Source organism: Ornithodoros turicata, chromosome 2 (genome assembly GCF_037126465.1).
Source record: "Ornithodoros turicata isolate Travis chromosome 2, ASM3712646v1, whole genome shotgun sequence".
Lineage (NCBI taxonomy): Eukaryota > Metazoa > Arthropoda > Arachnida > Ixodida > Argasidae > Ornithodoros > Ornithodoros turicata.
The window spans coordinates 52980525-52992401 of record NC_088202.1 but is presented as its reverse complement, the minus strand read 5'-3'; the positions used below and the strand labels follow the sequence as shown (position 1 = coordinate 52992401).

The window sequence follows — 11877 nt, the reverse complement described above, 5'->3', positions numbered from 1 at the left end:
CTTTCAGAGCGGCGAAATGGCGGATACGTGACAGAACGATTTTCCGTGCAAGTAGAACGCGGAGTTTATTCGTGCCACAAAGGACATAGGAGTATATATAACGGCAGGAACGACACCAGTGCACCTCAGTGTGAGTGCCAGCAGCCACGTGAGCCGGATCCTGACAGACGCAATGGCCCTTGCAGTGGCTCCGACAGCGCGGGAAAGAGTAGGTAACAGCGGCACAGAGCGCTTCGAGTGGGAGGAATGAGCTCGAAAAGAACTAGACAAACACGAACATTCGAAGATGCTGCTACCTTTTCGGTGCAACACCAGATTTATATTTGCAGCGGAGCTCTTCCCTCAATCGGCGATATCGGTTAGCCCTTAAAGGATGGCGCAGCACAATATTTTAGGACAACTGTCCTGGTCAGAATGAATGAAAGTTACACACGCAATTAATTTTCGCCATCTCGGAAGCTCAATTTGCCATGGCTATCGTGCAGTCAGTTTTTCAATAGATGTTACGACTTGGCTATTTCACGCTTCCCCGAATCATTATAATAAATTATACTTGTGATAATGACGTCACGAACTTGGTCGGGTCTTCACCAGTCAACACACATTGTTGGTAGAATGCAGAATTAACGTTGAATATTGCTGAACTATGTAGAACGCAAAATGCGAACATTGGTTCCGCGTTGATTTTACGTAGTTAATTCAGCATGTCAAATGTTGAACGTGAATATAACGTGGATTTGTTGCAGACAAATTAACAGTAGATTGTCATACGTGAATACAGCGTCGATAACTGTAATGGAAAGTACAGAAGTACAGACGTCGAATATACAACGTTGCTTTTGCGAGAATTTTGCCTCATACCTTTTGCAAAAAGCAGGCTCAAACAATGTGGATCTGCCGCACAAGCCGTTCAACAGTGCTTTACCAAGGTAGCTTATGCGCGATTCTGCTACTGTTAACATTGCAACAGATCGTACAAAGAAAATATTAATATGGTAGTAATTCCATAGGTGCATGCCCAAGAATTAGGGACAAAACGTAAAGCAGGCTTCACATAAAACGGCTCCCATAGAGCCTGTGTATTCTGGAACGAAAAGCGCGTGCTACATATTCTGCTGGCAGCGCTTTGCATTCGTTCTCTAATGGCATCTTGCCTCTGCCAGGACAAAACTTTTGAGCAATTTTTTGGGCATGAATAGTGGCATCTTCAAGGTTCCATTCGGGTTCCAAATTTTGAACCTGTAAAGGAGCCTTCCATCGCCGCACGAGCACGTTGCGGCGAAGCCTACGTTCAAGGCCACGCGCAACCACAGGTTTGGGAAATTGCTCAGCGCAGAAAAGACTACAAGAGAAGACAAACAAGAAATAACAATACGGAGATTTGTGTGTGACATGGTAAGGGTATAGGACATAAAAAACTAAAAACCTGACAGCTGTTCGGAGAACTAACATCGTTGAGGTTGTTATAAAGACCAAACGTGTGTACATTATGGCTGTTACGAAGTCTGTTGGTATCTGCTAAACTGTGAGCAATCAAACATTTTGATCGATCGATCGATTGATTGATTGATTGATTTAATGATTGGGGGTTTTTGGCGCAAAAGCGACAAAGGCCATAGAGCGCCAAAAACAGTGTGTACGGAGCAATCAAACAACACATAAAATAAAGGTGTGGTCGGAGTGAACGGCACAGCAACAACAACCATAAATGATGACGATGAGATGGGGTTTTTCACCGCGGAGGTGCGTACCCTACACCACTGCTCGTGGAACGTTATGTGAAGATGATGAAGGAAGGATGCAAACAGTGGCGTAGCCACGGGGGGGGCTAGGGGGGGCTCGAGCACCCATACCTGCAACGACGGACCCACGCAAATCGCGCAAATCCGAGGAGAAAATAATATATGGGGGGAGGGGGAACAGTGTAATGATCGCGAAAGTTCTTACGGTTCATGGCGTCTATCTAATCGGCACTCTTGAATGGTTTTCAAAGTATGAGCTTTTCAAAATCCTTCCGATCTCGTGACACCGCCTCATTGGAAATCATTGCGTAATTGTATTGTGAACGCCCAAATCAGTTACCGCACAAGTGTTGTGTGTTGTCGCACCCAGGATCACCGGGGGGGGGGGGGGGCGAGTTTTCGTATAGAGCCCCCCCCCCCCCCCTACCTTGGCGGTCTGGCTACGCCACTGAATGCAAATACAAGAAAGAACTAAAATGAACGGCAGAAAATAGACCAACGACAGCTTAAGACGACATGTACTACTTTGCACAGGAAAATGGGATATCTGAGGTTCTACGATGTGCTAAGGTTGTCAAACCAAGTTTATCGAGGATAGGTTCATAGTTATAGACACCAATATATCGGTCATAGAGAATGTACAATGACTCCAAGGGCTTCGATGCTGTCATTGGGTCAATCTTTGAAAATTAGTGAAGCTAATTAAGTACACCATTTTAGTTAGCCATCGAACACTGATGCGACCGGCTAGGAAAGATATCCGAGAGGCTTCGTTTTCGTTTCTTCTCTCTCGCTCTCTCCTTTTTCTTTTTCTTGGGGGGGGGGGGGGGGGGGAGGGGGAGGGGGCTTATTAATACCTGAAGGCAATTTATGATACAGCTATAGGATGTCACGCTTCCTCACGAACACAGGAGCATCTCTAGCGAGGAAAACGCAATTGTAAAAGGCGGTCACTTGGCCCATTTGTATTGTAACGCATTACTCTGCTCTCTTTTGATCACAATAATGCTCGTTGCCTTGTCAATGTCATCTGCATTTTTTAGATACTGTAGATTTGTCGTTCACCTCGAAACTACAACAACAACAACAACAACAAAAAAGTCAAGAGATCACGATTTTCTGTTGTTTGAGTTTGATTTGCGATTTTCTGTCGGCTTTCTGTTGCTATCATCTCTCAAAATGTATCTATCAAAATCCATCAAAATAAGCACAATTTCAGACAACGAAAAAAAAGGAAAATATTGTTCTGCGTTCCTGTCTTTTATTTTCCATACTTAATACAGCTAACGCCGTAGTGGATCAAATCTGTCCCTATTGCAGCCTAATGCCGCGTGTTTTTCGACAGCCGTACTCTTGGCTTTTCTTTTCGTCTGTGGAGAGGGTGCTAGCAGGTGTGCTGTCTTATCAGCGTTCTTCTGAAGATTTACAATCTTGATCCAGCCGTACATGCTCGCGCTTTCAGCAGTACTGCTTGGGACTGTGTTGTTCGCTACCGCGTCTTTTTTCATTCGTACATCTTTGTTTCTGCAGGTGTGAAGAAAAGTTTATTGACTGGTTGATAAGCAACTGCGTGCACCACGTAAAAGTCAGTCGTGTAGCACCGATTGCTAGTACGTACGAGTCGAATACGAATGAAGCACGATGAACATTTGATTTACACATCAGAGTCTTCATGTTGGGAAAAACTTCGCATGGCTGCATATGCGATCACAATGTCCTCCTTTTAACGTTGAAGCCAAAATAAAGGAGGGCACTTCAAACCACCTTACTCAAACTGTGACGCAACATTTGCGTCAGCTGGATGGGGTCGTCTGGATCTTTGGACGTCGTTCCCGATTTCCATTCTTAGCTCACCTCGCGTCATAGAGTCCACATCTAACACGCGTGACACGCACTGTTCGATTTCGACACTTAAACGTGGCCTCTTTCCTCTTGTCTCTTGGATGCCACCTTCTTCCCAGTACGTGACGTCACGTTTCTGATATCTCCTAGCATGTATAGCGCTGATGAATTTTCTTCTATCCTTTAACATATATTTTATCCCATCCCATGTTGCGTCCCATTTGCTTGTTTGCCGATGATGTAGGTTCTATAAGGCACAGTTTTTCTTTTCTAGTCCTTGGCTAGAAAGCCATCCTAGTCAGCGCTGCTGCATGTGGCTCATAGCGGCGTGATACGAAAAAGAACAAAAAGAACGTATATACGGGGTCACGCTCTCCTGTCCGTACCCCTTGCGTTTGGTTCCCAGATCTAGAAACATAGTTAGGACGTTTCACGTCTCCTGACGCAGATCTTTCCCTGCAGTATCTTGCTCAAATTCTTTACCACACCTCTGAAGAGATCCCATAAGTCTACTAGTTCATCTCGGGTGTCCGAGGAGAGGACTAGGGTCACAAGGCGTGGTAGATTCTCAAGAAGTAAATCGACATTCTTTCCTGTTCATGATGTGAATTTAGCAACTTCCGTTTTGCTGTCAGTGAGCAGTATGACGTTCGCACCAGATCCCTTTATAATGTCCACCAGTTTTCTCAGGGATGTGTAATATATTCCTTGCACTTTCTCATACAGATTATGGGTTACCGTCCTGGCAATTATTCGTTCTATACGGCGTACAGGCAGTCTGAAGACATATAGGAAAGCCCATCTGTTCGTACTCCCGTCCCAGACTCACAGAATTCTCAGCCGCAGAGCTATACGGGCACAAAAGCTCTTGCATACAAGAACAATAGCAAGAACGCGCGCAGTGAGAATAAGCTTTGGCAACGTCCTAGCATACTTCCGCAAGACAAGACCGCAGTGCTATCAGCTCCATTTGATATCTTGATGAACAAGGAATGATTTCATTGGATGAAGTATGGAAGGAAAAAAAAGGTCACTAATATCAAACAAAACAATAAGTCAGTCGTTACTTTTGTGCACGGGTTTCGTTGATAGCTGCTGTAATCGCCCTCGCCTTTCTGTCTGTCATGTGGTCAGACTTGTGCGTAACGCGTTACTAGTAATTGCGTTACTTGTAATCAATTACTTTTCTGAGTAATTTTTCGAGTAATCAGTTACTTTACTGTCAAAGTAATTTTTGGAGTAATCAATTACTTTTATGAGTAATCGATTACTCTGTAATTGATTACTTTTCCGGCAGAGATTAGCTTATCTTTTAGATGTTTTGCCCGAAGTCAAGCCCCTGGTGCCGTCAGCCTTTGTTGGGCTGTGTTCTACAATAGCAAGCGGAGGTCATTGTAATGACGTTCTGGAGTTTCAGTGTCGCTCTCTCTAATCTCTTCTACACCAGTGTGATATGGTACCTGAATATTTGGAGGTTTAGAGAGTCATGGGGAAGTTCCACGCAATGCTCTTCCACAATCGGGTCAACGTCTTTCCTTGCGATAAATACAGTAGAAGAACAGATCTTCTTTTCCTATAGGCGTTTTTGTTGTTATCTCAGCTGTTCCGCTGTTGAACCTTGCTTTGTTTGTTCTTATTATTATTATTTTTTTTTCTGAGGCACCCATAGACGGTTATAATTTGCGTGAATGCAGAGTAACGACTGGAGTAACGCGTTACTTTTTTACTCGTTACTCAATTACATTTGGAGTCGAGTAATGGGTAACGGTAATTAATTACTTTTCCCGCAGAAGTAACGGTAACGGTAATCAATTACTTTTTTCGAGTAACGGGCACAAGTCTGCATGTGGTTAACGCGGAAGCCGTGATGAAGCGGGCAACTCTACAAGATACAGATAAAATAATAATTCCGTGCTTGATGCCCCGGTACATGTACATCATGAGCTGTGCAGCAATGGCCGGTCTGCGGCCGCTGTAAGAAGAAGAAAAAAAAAGGGAAACTTAAGTAGTTGCGTGGCGTCGGCGAGTCCCGCAAAAGAAGCTGATTTATCGCTCTCAAAGAATTTGTTCGCGGAAGGTGGACGGTTGTTGTGCTGTGAGATCTACAGAGTAATTTATTTATTTACCCTCGCGGCCATGAGGCAATACAAACAGGAGGTTAACATTTGGTAGAATAACGTTAACGAAGCAGCATACAATATTTACAACCGCATGAAAAAATTGCGCAGATACGTGGAGGAGATGGAGCAATGACAACACGAACGACGAGGAAATTGAAAAATGACTGCAGCGCGACGGTCATGTCAACCAGACGCGTGAGCCTTCCTCTTCATCTCCCCCTCTTCGTCCCTTCACCGAGCAAAGTGCCGCCAGTCACCCCTCCCCCCCCCCCCCCCAGCGGTAGCATAAACATTTCTTAAATCGTTTGGCATCGGTAATGGAATGCATATAAGCTCTTGGATTAACGATCCTCTTAGGAATTATTATGATAATCAATTTTGTGAAACAAACACCCACAAGTTATTTTTCGGCGAGTGGAAAGCAAACGCAGATTGAGGTTATGGTAACATGAAAAACTCAGTGCGGCATCCCCCATTGTTCTCCATAGAACCCCGCTTCATTGTCCCTGATGTTTTGCACATGAAGGTACGAATAGTCGAGCGGCTTCTTGAAAACCTGCTCTTGGAAATGCAGGACGTGTACACTGCTAATAAGTGCGCCACCCGAAAGGAAAATACACGTCCGTGAGAAAGCTCGTGGACATTATAAAGGGATCTGGTGTGAATGTCAGACTGCTCACTGACAGCAAAAGGGAAGTTTCTAAATTCACATCATTAACAGGAAAGAATGTCGATTTACTTCTTGAGAATCACAGTTATGGGATCTTTTCAGAGATGTGGTAAAATAATTTGAGGAAGATACTGCAGGGAAAGATCTGCGTCAGGAGACACTACACGTCCTAACTATGTTTCTATAGATCTGGGAAACAAATGCAAGGGGTACGGACAGGAGAGCGTGACCCCGTAAATACATGTTTTTTCGCATCACGCCGCGATGAGCCACATGCAGCAACGCTGACTAGGATGGCTTTCTAGCCAAGGACTAGAAAAGAAAAATTGCGCCTTAGAGAACCTACATCATCGGCGAACAACACAAAACGGACGCAGCATGAGATGGGCTAAAATATGTTAAAGGACAGAAGAAAATTCATCTGCGCTACAGGCTAGGAGATATCAGAAACGTAACGTCACGTACTCCGAAGAAGGTGGCATCCAAGAGACAAGAGGAAAGAGGCCCCGTTTAAGTGTCGAACTCGAACTCGAATAGCGCGTGTCACGCATGTTAGATGTGGACTCTATGACGCGAGGTGAGCCACGAACGGAAATCGGGAACGACGTCCAAAGATCCAGATGACGGCAAGCTGAGGCAAATGTTGCGTCACAGTTCGAGTAAGGTGGTCTGAAGTGCCCCCGTTTCAAAGGAGGACATTATGATCGCATATGCAGCCATGCGAAGTCTTTCCCAACATGAAGAGGACGACACTAACTCTGATGTGTAAATCAAATGTTTATCGTGGTACATTCGTATTTATTCGACTCATACGTACTAGCAGTCGATGCTACACAACTGACTTTTACGTGGTGCACGCAGTTGCTTATCAACCAGTCAATAAACTTTTCTTCACACATACAGAAACAAAGATGTACGAATGAAAAAAGACGCGATAGCGAACAACACAGTCCCAAGCAGTACTGCTGAAAGCGCGAGCGTGTACGGCTGGATCAAGATTGTAAATCTTCAGAAGAACGCTGATAAGACAGCATACCTGCTAGCACCCTCTCCACAGACGTAAAGAAAAGCCACGGCTGTCGAGAAACACGCGGCATTAGGCTGCAATGGGGATAGATTTGATCCACTACGGCGTTAGCTGTATTAAGTATGGAAAATAAAAGACAGGAACGCGGAAACGATATTTCCTTTTTTTCGTTGTCTGAAATTGTGCTTATTTTGATGGATTTTGATAGATACATTTTCAGAGATGACAGTAAGAGAAAGTCGCCAGAAAATCGTCAATCAAACTGAGCCTCAAACAACAGAAAATCGTGATCTCTTAGCTTTTTTTGTTGTTGTTGTAGTTTCGAGGTGAACGACAAATCTACAAATCTAAAAAATGCAGATGACATTGACAAGGCAACGAGCATTATTGTGATCAAAAGAGAGCAGAGTAATGCGTTACAATACAAATGGGCCAAGTCACCGCCTTTTACAATTGTGTTTTCCTCGCTAGAGAGGCTCCTGCGTTCGCGAGGAAGCGTGACATTCTATAGCTGTATCATAAATTGTCTTCAGGTATTAATAAGCCCCCTCCCCCCAACAAAAGCAAAAAGAAAAAAAGGAGAGAGCGAGAAAGAAGAAATGAAAACTAAGCCTCTCGGAAATCTTTCCTAGCCGGTCGCATCAGTGTTCGATGGCTAACTAAAATGGTATACCTAATTAGCTTCACTAATTTTCAAAGACTGACCCAATGACAGCATCGAAGCCCTTGGAGTCATTGTACATTCTCTATGGCCGACACATTGGTGTCTATAATTATGAACCTATCCTCGATAAACTTGGTTTGACAACCTTAGCACATCGTAGAACCTCACATATCCCATTTTCCTGTGCAAAGTAGTACATGTCGGCTTAAGCTGTCGTTGGTCTATTTTCTGCCGTTCATTTTAGTTCTTTCTTGTATTTGCATCCTTCCTTCATCATCTTCACATAACGTTCCACGTGCAGTGGTGTAGGGTACGTACCTCAGTAGGGTGAAACACCCCATCTCATCGTCATCATTTATTGTTGTTGTTGTTGTGCCGTTCACTCCGACCACACCTTTATTTTAGGTTTTGTTTGATTGATCACAGTTTAGCAGATACCAACAGACTTCATAACAGCCATAATGTACACACGCTTGCTCTTTATAACAACCTCAACGATGCTAGTTCTCATAACAGCTGTCAAGTTTTTAGTTTTTTATATCCTATACCCTTACCACGTGATGTTACACACAAATCTGTGCTCCCCGTATTGTTATTTCTTGTGTGTCTTCTCTTGTAGTCTCTTCTGCGCCGAGCGATTTCCCAAACCTGTGGTAGCGCGTGGCCTTGAACGTAGGCTTCGCCGCAACGTGCTCATGCGGCGATGGAAGGCTCCTTTACAGGTTCAAAATTTGGAACCCGAATGGAACCTTGAAAATGCCACTATTTATGCCCCGAAAATTGCTCAAAAGTTTTGTCCTGGCAGAGGCAAGATGCCATTAGAGAACGAATGCAAAGCGCTGCCAGCAGAATATGTAGCACGCGCTTTTCTTTTCAAAATACACAGGCTCTATGGGAGCCGTTTTAGGTGAAGCCTGCTTTACGTTTTGTCCCTAATTCTTGGGCATGTGAGAAACCTATAGCTGATAGGAAACCAGTAGCTGCGTAATACAGGCACGGTTATTTTATAAAATTCAGAGCATCTTGAAAGCCCTACCTATAATCAAATTCCACTGATTTCAAGGAAGAATAAAACTTTGGGCGTTTGAGCCCCGCCTTCACCCCATCCTCTTAACTCTGCCCCCTGCCGTCTGAGACCCCCCCCCCCCCCCCCCCCCCCCACGCACACACACACACAACCGGATGACTGCCAGCCTGGCGAGCGGCCACCAGAGAAATCTGCGCAGAAGGCGTATTTTTTCGTCAGGCGCAGAAGAGAGAATCACGTGATGCTCTAGCCCGTTGCGTTGCGCCGTTGCAGCGGTTAATTTCAAACTGTTCCAGACGCCACTGGAGGATGTAGTCGAGGAACATGACGGCGTCTCGAGGTGTTGCAGGAGTGCGGCAATTTCTAGCGCGAACAGCTACAGCACAGGTTGAAGTTTGTGAAGTTTTAAGTGAGTGTCCCTCGTAGGTAACGGATGCACCACATGTGGCCACAGTCTACACAGGTAAACGGCCGTGGTAGTTTATTAGCGTTCGTTTGAGACTCTATTGTTCTTTTCCAGTTGATTCAGCCCACCGAGTTCATGAAAATGAAAACGATCCGGGTATGCTTGTAGGCACATTAGCGTGCGTGTGCTACTTTTAATTTGTGGTCGATTCACTGTAGTTTTCGTCTTACATGTTCTTTTAGGACTCAGAAAGTGTCTCTTTTAGCAAGCATGGAACCATTTCTCGTCTAATGCGCTACAGGTAAGAATGCTACATAAATCGAAAAATTATCTAACGTTGATATGTCTATTTTTCTCAGTGTGCTTCGACAACGGAACTTCTACTTGGCCGGTGAGTTCCAGAGGTTGGAAAACACGAAGGAACAATGAAATCGGTAACCGTTCATAAGGCGACAAGGGACCAGAGGCTACAGTTGCGTTGCTAGCAGGCAGGACACGAGCTAATTATACTGGTGAGTAACATCGATGATCCTTTTTATTTACATAACGTTGCGATATTGTGATCGTGATCTGTATAAACGGACGCTGTGTGGTTTGCAAACATAAATAACCACAAAGTGGTCTGGACGCAGGCATGAGCAGCTCATCTGGCACTTCACGATTTTTTACAGATGCAACGTCCAAGTGCCTACGTGTACAGATAAGCAGAGGACCCAGCACAACCACAAGCCAATAGTCTAGAATATAAACACGAGGGCTATAGCAAATTCAAGTCAACACCTATGCCATATGTATTTTGGGTAATGAAGTGATTCTATTCCCCACTTTCCTGCGAAATTATTGTTATACTAGACTTGGGATGTCTACAGGGACATTCAAAGTGTTAAGGGGATATACTGAAATAGATATGTAAAATTACACTGAACGTGTAATTTTTATCGTCAGGACAGCGTCGGAGAAACGTTGTAAAGTGCTGTGTATTTTATGCTCTCATGTCGTACAATCTGGTACGTTGTATACCCATATAAACTGCATTTCATATACGTTAAATTTACGTTGATCGGCACTTGTTAAATTAACGGGTTTTCGAGCGGACATTTGACATCATGATTTCACGTTCGCTTTCATCGTCGATTCAACATTCATTTTGTTGATATGCAATGTTTTTTCTACGTCGAATTTACAATAGTGTGTTGACTGGGACGCTCACTACGGAAAGAAACGCGCTCCAGTCGCTGTCGAGCTGGCGTCCAGTGTGGCGTCCCGTAAAGCACCGCGTGCTGCATCATGTTTCTTTTCCGTTTGGACGTCGCGCTATTTCCCTTGCTTCGCATTATACGAGTAATTTAACTTTTCTCGCGTGGCATAAGCGATTAACCTTTCTCAGGCGTATTCATTTGATGCTCATGAAAGAGAAGCACCATGGTAAGCAGACCTTCTAAAAAAAGATACATTGCAAAAAAATTTTACTCAAATTACGCAAAAATTGGAGATGCAGGGTATCGATCCCCGTACCTCTCACATGCTAAGCGAGCGCTCTACCATCTGAGCTACATCCCCGACACACATCATTGCTTGCATATGTAGGGGGAAAGAAATTACGTCGTGAGAGATTTCTCCCACCTAATTAGAACTTGTTCGGTCCGGTTTCGAGGTGAGCCACTGCCGAGGAGGTCAACGATCACATACTCCATCGTAGCAGTTCAACACCGAGAAGGCTTTAAAGCGCCTCTGGGTCAATGACGCGTTGAATACACTTCAAAATGGCGCTCTATAAGATGGATCGGAAAGCAACGATTCGTGGGCTTGGATATCGTGATAAGGAACTCGTATAACCTCAGAGCAGGATATCCGGTATAGTGTACTACAAAGACCAGGTATATACAGAAGAACATATTCGTTTAGTATTTTTAATTTGCAGTGATGGGCAGTGCTTTGACGACGACAACTAGTTCAAGTACTCGGTTACGTTTAATCTAGCTGCATGCAACTGTCTAACAAAAAATAATTTAAAGTGCTTAGTTGATTTAATCTTCTCGTAGTCAACTCCAATAGTTTAATTAAGAAACTCCGACAGCGGCTTCTTTCGATACAGCTTAAGCAAAGACGGGCGCAAACCAGGGGAACCAGACGAATTACATGATGCAGATTGGCAAACTGGAACATGGAACTGCGGGGAACAGCAGTGACTATACTACATTGGCACGGAAACAAAAGCTGAAGGGCGGCTATTGTAGCAGCAACCTTGTGGGCAGCAGGCTGTGCGTATGATCTAATGATTGGGATAAGTAGATGAAATTAGTTATTACAAAGCAGCAGATAACCAACAACAAAGCAGGGAATCAGCTTCTCATGAAACGATGGCGATGCGAATAAAAC

General features: G+C 44.2%; 1 non-coding gene across 1 annotated transcript; it reads right to left on the bottom strand.

The window, feature by feature from the left end:
• Window positions 1-10985: 10985 nt before the first annotated feature.
• On the bottom strand, window positions 10986-11058 carry Trnaa-agc (transfer RNA alanine (anticodon AGC)). Its single transcript has one exon. It is a non-coding gene; the product is annotated as a tRNA-Ala (tRNA).
• Between the last annotated feature and the right edge of the window lie 819 nt (window positions 11059-11877).